This window comes from Chiloscyllium plagiosum, unplaced genomic scaffold (assembly GCF_037043375.1).
Source record: "Chiloscyllium plagiosum isolate Xiang-an unplaced genomic scaffold, Cpla_swu_hap1 HiC_scaffold_48, whole genome shotgun sequence".
NCBI classification, from domain to species: Eukaryota; Metazoa; Chordata; class Chondrichthyes; order Orectolobiformes; family Hemiscylliidae; genus Chiloscyllium; species Chiloscyllium plagiosum.
This window is the reverse complement of record NW_028270186.1, coordinates 42,572,385-42,582,579: the sequence shown is the minus strand read 5'-3', so window position 1 is coordinate 42,582,579 and position 10,195 is coordinate 42,572,385.

The following is a 10,195-nucleotide window of genomic DNA, read 5'->3' as shown; positions in this document are numbered from 1 at the left end:
GCAGTTACTCCATCTCAATCACATTTGTTTCTGATGACGCCAACTTAAAACAGGTGGCCTCCGAATTTCCACCTTCTTCCTCAACTGATGATTTTCCAACACTTTTGTTATTGGAGCCGCCAAATAGGTCCCACTTCAATCCTCACCCCCTCTCTTTCCTAAAACAACAGTAGTAGAGACCCTGTTGTCCTAATTTACCATTCCATCAGCATTCACATGCAAAGGATTATCAGCCGCCATTTCCACATCCAGCAAGATTTCACTACCAGACCCACATTCACGTCCCCTCCCGTGTTCACCCTTTGGAGGGACTATTCCCTCAGGGGAAACCCCGGTCCGCTCCTTATTCATCCGAAACACCCCCTCATAGCCCACAGGTCCACGTCACTTTCCCCTGCAGAAGGTTTTACACTTGTGCATTTCCCTCCTTCTTCCTCACTCTTGAATGACCCAAACATATATTCCAGGCGAAGCAGCACCGTACTGGCACCTCCCACAATCCCCACTCTACTGCATTTGCAGTTCACAATATGCTCTCCTCCATACTGAGGAAAATGACGGATTTGCAGAACATACATGTTTTGCAAGCACAAAAGACCCTGAGCTGCCGCGTGTCTGCCACTTTAATATAATACTGTGCCCTAGCCAACATCTCTGACTCAGGCTTGCTGCAATTTTCCAGCGAGGCTCAGCACAAACTGTAATAACAGCTCCTCATTATCCACCTGGGGACCTTTCAGCCGTCCAAACTCGATATAATATTCGAGCATGAACTCTCCAATATCCTAACCACTGACCACATACACCAGACTTTCTTATCACATAGCCTGTTATTAGATCCATTATTGTTAGATACTAACAGTCTCCATTAACAGCTATTCACCCCTTGTGCATAACAACCAATAATTTTCCAGTTACCATCCAATCTGAGGAAAGGTCACTGGACCCAAAATGTTAGCTATGATTTCAATGCACAGATGCTGCTAGATTTGCTGAGCTTTTCCAGAAACTTTCAGTTTTTACATTTGTTTTAGTGTTTTGATGACAATTCTTACCAGGCAAAAGGTCATTGAAATTTAGAGCCCTGTCAAACATAGAATTTAATTGACACCACAAAATACTTGAGATTCGACGGAGGTGGCGTATTTGCTGTTCCCGTTCAGATTAGACTATTTGTCACAGTTCAGAAAGGAAATCGAAATAGATGAAGAGAAACTCAGGAGCAGAGATGCTCAGAATAAACCTTTTTCTCCAGTTGACACTTTTAGGACAGATTGAGAACATATTCGATGCGTCAACTTTGCATTTCTCTTCAGATAGTTACTCATCTGTTGCATTCTTCCACTATTTTCTGTTGGCATTTCGTTCTCCCGTTATCACTATATTTCATTTTTTCTTGACTAGTCTCAGTTGCACTTGATTATATTTGGATAATGCGATCCTTTCCTGTTCCTATTACAGTTGCTCTGTCTGCGACACTTGTATTCAAGTAAAACTCCGCTTTTTCCTTTAAGTTTCAAAGAGAAAAATAAACTTTTATTCGGATATCCTTCACATTTCAGGAAATCAATTTTGTTTGAAAAGATATTTTAGAGGCACCTGAACTTCATGAAACAATAGGAATACATTATTGGTGGTGAAACACTTTGTGTCCTTCACTGAACAAGCTTGCCTTCCCAACCTCCAAAAGCATTTAATATAAATCCACAAATTTATGACAGCAAAGTTGGTGGAATCTAGGCACATCGTCTTTTTCAGCCTGAAATAAGCAACATTTCTACCGTTATTCTCATGCATTGTCCCCATAGCCCTGCACTTTTTAAAAAAATCAGTGTCTGTTCTCAATTGTGAGTTTCTTCCAGACATGAACAATATTATTGATCTCAAACAAAAACAACAGTTGTTGTGAAAGCTCAGCAGGTTTGGCAGTATCCATGAAGAGAAATCAAATACATTTTTCGGTTCCAGTAAACCTTCTTCAATCTGTTTCCCCAATGATTAAATGGTGTTTATATAAAATACTTCTTTAAAGTTTATGAACATTATCACGTTTAGAATTATCCTGTTCAGTTCATATTGTCATTTATCATTTCATCGCCCAAAAGATGTATGTTTCATTGCTGTGTATTATATTTAATTCCAGCTGTCAAAATGAGTGATGGTTCCTAGAGTATATCGTTGTAGTTGCCGTGCAGTCTCCATATCCACTGTCCCCATTTCGTCCTATCTCTGAGCCCCTGTCTTCTTAATTTATAGGTCATAATGAACAAGTTCATTCTACTTGCCAGTAACAGATATCAGCGACTGCAAAAAACCAGAAGAGTCGAGATCAGTACCTGAGAACAATGGACTGAAACATTACGACTAAGCAAGGGAATTTAACCTTGTATCATATCTTGATATTCCTGTTTGGGAATTTCTGCCATATACCTTCATAACACTTCAAATAATATTAATCTTGCTAACGTCGATCAGGGTGAGGTATACATGCTTCCTGCTGAAATGAAGAGTAGAAATCAAAATCGATGTTAGCAAGATTAGTGTGATTTGAAGTGGTATTAAGGTGTAAGGGTTTACTGTACTGTTAAGAGATTTGGAAAGATAGCAAGGACGGACAAAGCACAAAGACTCTTGAACAAGGTAACAATATAACACTTGCTCGAAATAAAGAGCAAAAGCTGGGATACCATGAAACAAAAAGAAATTCAAATTCGGCCAATCAGTTTAAATTGTGCCCCAAGATACCAAAATCCAACGCAATTTGAGTTTAGTCTGGTATTTGATAATATTAAACCCAATGAAACGATCTGTTGTTTTGGATTTTGAAACCGGACATGTTGAACAGTAAGGGAAGAACTGAGAAAGACGAGCATATATACACTGCTAACTGAAGATCTCTCTGGAAGGTCTGTGGGAGTTTGTGCAGCAGAACATTGAGGTCGACCTCGAGAAAATTTGCAAAGCTGACTGCTTTGAAACGTGAAGTTTTTTCCTAAATCATAATCGGGATTTTTATAGGACTAGCATTGTAGACTGAGAGGTAAAAGAGAGATTTAAGAGAAAGAAGTTGCAAATAGTTGCTGGTTTAAATGTTCTCTTTTGGACTTAAATAATAAAGTTGTTAAATGTTTACTTAAAATACTGACCTCCAAGATATTTATTTTGTCTCTCTAAATATAGCAGATGACAGCACGAGGTGAACCATTTCTGTGTTGCTGGTTTCAATCAGTAGAGGGGTTACCCCGTGTCCTAATGATTTGGATGCTTTCGTCCAATATTTGAACAGGTTTAGACAGATTACAATAGATTTGGGGTGTGAGAAAGTTCAGTAGTTTCAAACACTTGCCAGTTAGTGTCCTAGATCTTTAAATAAAAAGTAGGGAAGACATTATTTTTCTTTTTTGTTGAATTGATTAAATTTAAAGTGATATAAATGGCTCTTGAAATTGACAAAGAAGTTATGGGGTTTGAAGATGAGTCTCAAATTTGCTCAGAATGTTTAGAAAGAAAACAAAAAGCCATACTTTTGCAATTAGCAAAGAAGGTAGATTTGGCTTTAACCAAGGAGGGAAGGAAAGCTGAAATTGTGAGGGAATTAGTGAAACCTTTACGAGAGCCAGAGAAAAAAGCAAGAAAGTGCAGTACATGTAGATACAATTAAATTACAATTGAGGAAATGCTGTTAGAACATAAACAAAGGGAGAGGGAACGCGAACGAGAGGGAGAAGAAAGACAAAGAGTGAGAGAAGAAAGTGAAAGAAGAAAGAGAGAGAGAACGTAATTAGCAGTGCAAACGGGCAGAAGAAAGGGACAGCGAAAGCGGGTAGGAGAAGAAAGAGAGACAGAATGAGAGAGAGAGTGGGAAGAGAGAGTGAGGAGAAATAAAGAGAGAGGCAGTTCTGAGCTGAGGAAAAAGAAACATAATTTGAACTTGAGGAGTCACGACTTAGCTAGCAAAGTCAAGTTAACAGGATGGAAACTAAAACAAAAGGTCGTGATGTACACAAGTATGTCAAATCTCTGCCACATTTTGAAGAGAATGATGTTGAACCCTTCTTTATTTGATTTGAAAAATTGCCGAGGGAGATGGGGTGGTCGAGAATTTATTGGCAATGTTAGTTCAGACTAAACTGCTTGCAGAGCAAGTGATGTGTTTGCCGCGCTGTAAGATGAGGATCAGCTGATTATGAAGAAGTCAATTGGCTATTTCACCTGCTTATGAATTGGTACCGCAAGCATATGGACAGCGTTTCAGAAATATAATGAAGGAATCAAGTGAGAATTATGCTGAGTCTGAAAGAATTAAATATACTCATTTTGATAGATGATGCATGTTTTAAAGTTACAATCCAAAGGACTAGCCACACTACCATACATAGTTACAAAGAAACTAAGCCAGTGGCATCAATGAAAGTAGTAAATGGAACCCAAATAAGAACAGGGTAGCAAGATAGTACATAGCCTTTGCAGAGTATGGGTATGGAGTTCGTACGTGATCTCTACAAAGAGATCACCTCTGTGAGTAAATCCACTCAGACAGAACAGCTGGAGAATGATAAGAAATTATGATTTTGAGACATTCACGATCTAACCAGTCGCTGATAGTAAGAGATGAGCAAATGTTCACTCTTACTGATCTGTTACAGAACGGAGAGTGTGGTAACTTTGAGGATAGATGGAAAGAAATGTAGCGGTCCCCTTTGCAAGATCAGTATGTAAGGATAACTCATAACTGGAGAAGGAGCGGTACGAGTGATTAGCAGAGTGTCATTCCCAGGAATTCATTGTGTTCTTGGAAATGAATCAGCAGGATCCAAGTTGGGAGTGGCATCCCTTATTGCAGAGAAGACCAAGGAAAACCAAGTAACTGTGGAGTTTAAACTGAAATATCCTGTCATTTTACCAAAATATGTAGTAAACAGATCCCAATATCATAAGTCACAGCAAAAACAAAGAGAAATATGAAGGAGTTGAGGTTCAGTTAGCAGTCACTTTGTTTGACGTAATGGTACAGGAAAAGGCTGAACAGGCAGAGCGTCAAACATTTTTTTTCGTCCTGAAAGGCGAAGAGACGTGCAACAGAAAGACAAAATGATAAAAGTTATATATCTGGAAGTGTACTCCAAAAGACAGGTAGAGGATATTCCAAAGAGTTAGCATCTGAAAGGTAGAGTCCTAAGATACAAATGGAGACCATAGAAAGTTCATGCAGAGAAGAAATGGACCAAAGTGCACCCGATTGTGATGCCAGTAGCATACAGTCAGGAAGTGTTATGGACAGCATATGAACTACATGAAGGAGGAAATCTTGTGGTAAGAAAGACACAGGCTAAAGTCGAAATAATATCTCTATTGGCCTAGAGTGCACAACTATGTGGTTAACTACTGCCCTTTGTGTCATACATGCAAAATGGTAGGGAAGCTACACGCTATAACAAATCTAGCACCTTTGTTGCCAAATCCAACTTTTGAAGGACCTTCCACGTGGGTTAAAAATGAATGTGTAGTTGCCCTGCAGAGACTTAGAAAAGAGAAAATCAACTGTACAAACAAAATCCAATCAAATTTGAATTTAGCATTTTGAAAAGGGAGAAGTGCCAAGGACTAGCAAATGTAGACTGTTTGCTGATGAGTGCTCTAAACGGTACCTATCTGTGGGCAGTTTGAGCAGCGTAACGTAAAGGCCGACCGAGAGAGTATCCACAGAGAAAATGTACAAAGAAGAATCGGCAAAGCTAAGTGGTTTTGGAACGTGATTTTTTTTTGTAAATCTGATTTTTTTTTTTACCAGTTTAACATTATAGGGTGGGAGGTAAAAGATAGTTTTAAGTTAAATGATTTGTAAATGGTTGCTGGTTTTATTACTCTTTGTTGTACTTAAACAATAAAGTTGTTAAATTTTGTTTTAAATGCTGACCTCTGGGAGAGTTCTTTGTCTATCTAAATTGAACGTATTACAGCATGAGCATAAATTTTCTGTGATGCCCCCTATTTTAAATTAGCAGAGGGTTTGCACCATATCGTAACGGAAGTTAGAGAGGTCGATTCATTAGTCTATTGACAGAAGGGTAAAGGTGTTCCTGAAAATGCTGATGCATGCTTTCAAGTCACTGTACCTTCTGTCTGACGGAATAGAAGGAAGTAGTTCGTGACCAGGGTGAGAGGGGTCTTTGATGTTGGCAGTCTTTCTGCAGCAGTGGTGTCCATGGATTGGATGTTGCCTACAGTGATAGTCTGCGCTGTGCACATCACATTCCGCAGTTTCTTGTGAGCCTGGGCAGAGCAGTTGCATAGCAGGCCATTATGCCCACGAATAGTGTGCTGTTGATGAAGTTGAAGTTCAAGGAATGGATAGTCATTTCAGATAGATTTTTTTCTGCATTTGCAGTACGGCAACAGCTGCCAGAAGGCAGAACAGCTGTTAGCCGGGCAGTTGCGAAATAGTTACATACAAAAATGGGCTGTTAAATTGACACCCGAGTTCTGTTTGCTATTTTAACAAAAATTTCAACTTACCCAATTACTTTAAATTATGTCCATGATACCAAAACCCAATTGAGTTTATTGTATTGCCAACATTGAACCAATGAACAACCACCTGCTTCAAATACAGTGGTCATCACTTGCCTCCGTCTTTGTAGAAAGCTTTCTGAAGAGACAGAGCAAGCGAGAAAATAAAGGGGTAGATCTGAAAATGGAAACAGTTGAATAAAAATGGGGAGACAAAAAGACAGATGGAAAGGAAGGAGATCGGAAAACATAACTCGAGAAACAGAAGAATAGACAGGAAAAGTGTGAATGGAAAAAGACACGAGGAAACAACAGTCAGATGGACTGGGAGTAGAGAGGGGAAATTCAGCGAAAGAAACCGAATTTAGTTGGGGAAAAGAAAACTCGTCGAGACAGACACAGTGAAAGGCACAATGAGAGACAAAGGACACGTCAAGCTGGTGATGGGTGTCATTGGGAACTGAGTTTGGGGATTGGTACGAGCTGGGTGTGAGGACCAGACTGAGGTGGGGAAGGGAGGTGAGGATGTATTGTCACCTGCACCAATTTGTACAGGCACATCAGTGCAAGCAGGTAAAGAAATAAAAATGGCGATGAAAATAACTATCTCAGAGGCATGTAGCTTACGTTGCACAGGGCAAGAGCGAGGCAAAATCAACATTAACCAGATCAGCATTATCTGAGATTAGCCCTTTCTTCTTTTGAGGAAAATGTAGATGATCTGATAACCAAGTTTGCAGATTACACTAATATTAGTGGAGTATCAGAGAGTGAAGCGGACTGTCAAAGGACACTGAAGAACATAGATAGATTGCAGAGTTTAGTAGCGAAATGGCAGATGGTATTCAGTCAGGCACATGCAGGGAGATGCATTTTAGAAGGTCCAGTTCATCAGTACACTCAGCGGTAAATGGAAATGTCCCGGGGCAAATTGATGGACAGAGAGATCTATGTGTTAATTTCTATTGTACCTTGAAGTTGGCAACGCACGTCAAAGAGTGGTTAAGAAGCTATATGACATGCTTTCCTTCATTGGACGGGGTATTGAGTACAAGAGTTGGCAGGTCATGTTATAGTTGGGAAAGACTTCTGTTTGGAGACGTTTGGAATGCTGTGTACATTTTCGTCGCTCCGTTACTCGAGAGATGTGGATGCTTTGGAAAGGGTGCAGATGAGGTTCACCAGGATGGTGGCTGGATGGTGGGCACTAGTTTCGAAAATATTTTGCTTAGATTAGGATTATTTTCATTAGAGAAGTGGAGACAGTTTGCATAGCAAAATGTTGTTTTCTGACCAGAGTTGGATAATCAATTACGCAGGATCGTGAATTCAAAGTGAGAGGGGAAAGTTTTAGGAGAGAAATGCGTGGAAAGTGGCTTTTGCAGAGGGCTTTGGCTGCTTGGAACACGTAGACAGCGGAGGTGGGGAGTGGGCGTGATAGCATTATTTCAACTGAAGAGCGACTGATACATGGATGGGCATGCAACAGAGGGATACAGCCCCTTAGAAAATAAACGACAGATTTAGATACAGGATCTGGATTTGCACAGGCTTGAAAGGCCGAAGAGCCTATAACTGTTGTGTAACTTTTTTTCTTTGTTCGAACATCATCAAAGACCCATCGCAACACTTTAATGATCTCTTGCAACCTCTTCCACCCGGCTAGAAGATACAGAATCTTGGACACACTGAACAGATGGTTCAGATGCAGCTTCTTCTTACGTGAACTATGAAAGCAACCATCCCAACACACACAAAAGAAGTTGCATCAAGGCACTGTTCAAAAGGGCCACAACACACTGCAGTACACCAGAACAGCAAAAAAAGGAAGAAGAACACCTATACAATGTATTCGCCAAAAACGGATACCCGCGCAATTTCATCAACAGATGCCTAAGGGAAAGACAACATAATGAGGACATGCAACAACCCAAAGGACTAGCCACACTACCATACATCAAGAGCATTTCAGAACTGAAAACTAGACTACTGCGACCACTAGCACACATAACAGCACACAAACCAACAGCCACTCTCAGACAACAACTCACCGATACCCAGCATGAGCAAGACCAATGTATTGCACAAAGTCCCATGCAAGGACTGCACAAAACACGACATAGTTGCTGGGTCAAGATCCTGGAAATTATTACCTTAAAATAGTATGGGTCATTTTGGTTCTGTTCGCCGAGCTGGGAAGACAGCTAACGATCCACATCCATGAACACCAACTCGCCACGAATCGACATGACCAGCTATCCTTAGTAGCCATACACACAGATGAGAAGCAACATGAGTTCGACTGGGGCAACACTATAGGACAAGCCAAACAGAGAACGGCCAGGGAATTCCTAGAGGCATGGAACTCATTCACAGATTCAATCACTAAGCACATCGACCTGGACCCAATATACCGACCACTGCAACAGACAGCTGGAACTGACAACCGGTAGCGGCAGAGACAAACCACGAAAAATGCCGGAGGAAAACATCACAGAAGCGTTTCACAGGAGGCTCCCAAACACTGAGGATGTCACCTAGACAGGGGACGAAACGTCTGCAACACAAATTCCCAGCTTGGCGAACGGAACCACAATGACCCATACTATTTTAAGTGGGGGGGTGGGATTTCCAGGATCTTGACCCAGCAACAGTGAAGCTGTATATTTCCCAGTTAGGATGGTGAGTGGCTTGGCGGGGAATTTGAAGTTGGTGATGTTCCAAAACATTTGCTGACCTTGTCCTTCTACATGGAAGTGATCTTGGCATTGGAAGGTTTTGTCTTAGGATCTCTGGTGAATTACGTCTTGTGGATAATATACATGACTACTCCTCTGCATCGGGGGTGGGTGGAGCAAGTGCTTGTGGACATAGTGCCAATCAAATGGGCTGCTTTGTCCCAAAAGCTGTCAAACTTATTGAATGTTTTTGGAGTTGCATTCATTCAGGTAAGTGGGGAGTACTCCGTCACACGCTTGATATGTGTCTTTTAGATGTTGGCAGGCGTTTGAGAGTCAGGAGGTGTGTTACTCTCCGCATAACGTGTTCAGTTGAGTTTACGAGCAATGACAACACCCAAGATACTTATAGTGGGGGATTTAGTTACGATAACACCGCTGAATTCCAAGGGGTGCGGATATGATTGTCTCTTATTGGTGATGGGCATAGCCATAGTATGGCGTGAAAATTGCTTGCCACTTGGCAGTCCCAGCATTGATAATTTCCAGTTATTGTTGGACTAGGACACGAACTGCTTCAGTATCTGAAGAGTGTCGAACGGTGTTGAACATTATGCATTCACTGGCAAATATCCACACTTTTAATCTTTTGATGGGGGAAGGTCATTGATGAAGCAGCTGAACATGGTTAGGCCAAGGGCACTACCCTGACGAAGTCCCACAGAGATGTCCTGCATCTGAAATGACTGATCTCCAGCAACCATAAGCATTTTTCTATCTGTCAGGTATGACTCTAACACTGGAGAGTATGCCTCTGATACCAATATTTCCTCGCGCTCTTTGATCACACTTCCAGCAGAATGCAGCCGTGATTGGGGAAGGTTGGAATTCAGTTCTTTTCTCCAGACTAAGCCTGTAATGAGGTCAGGAGCTGATTGGACTTGGTGGAACCCAAACAGTGCGTATCTGAGCAGGTTGTTCCTGAGCAGGTGCTGTTTGGTAGCACG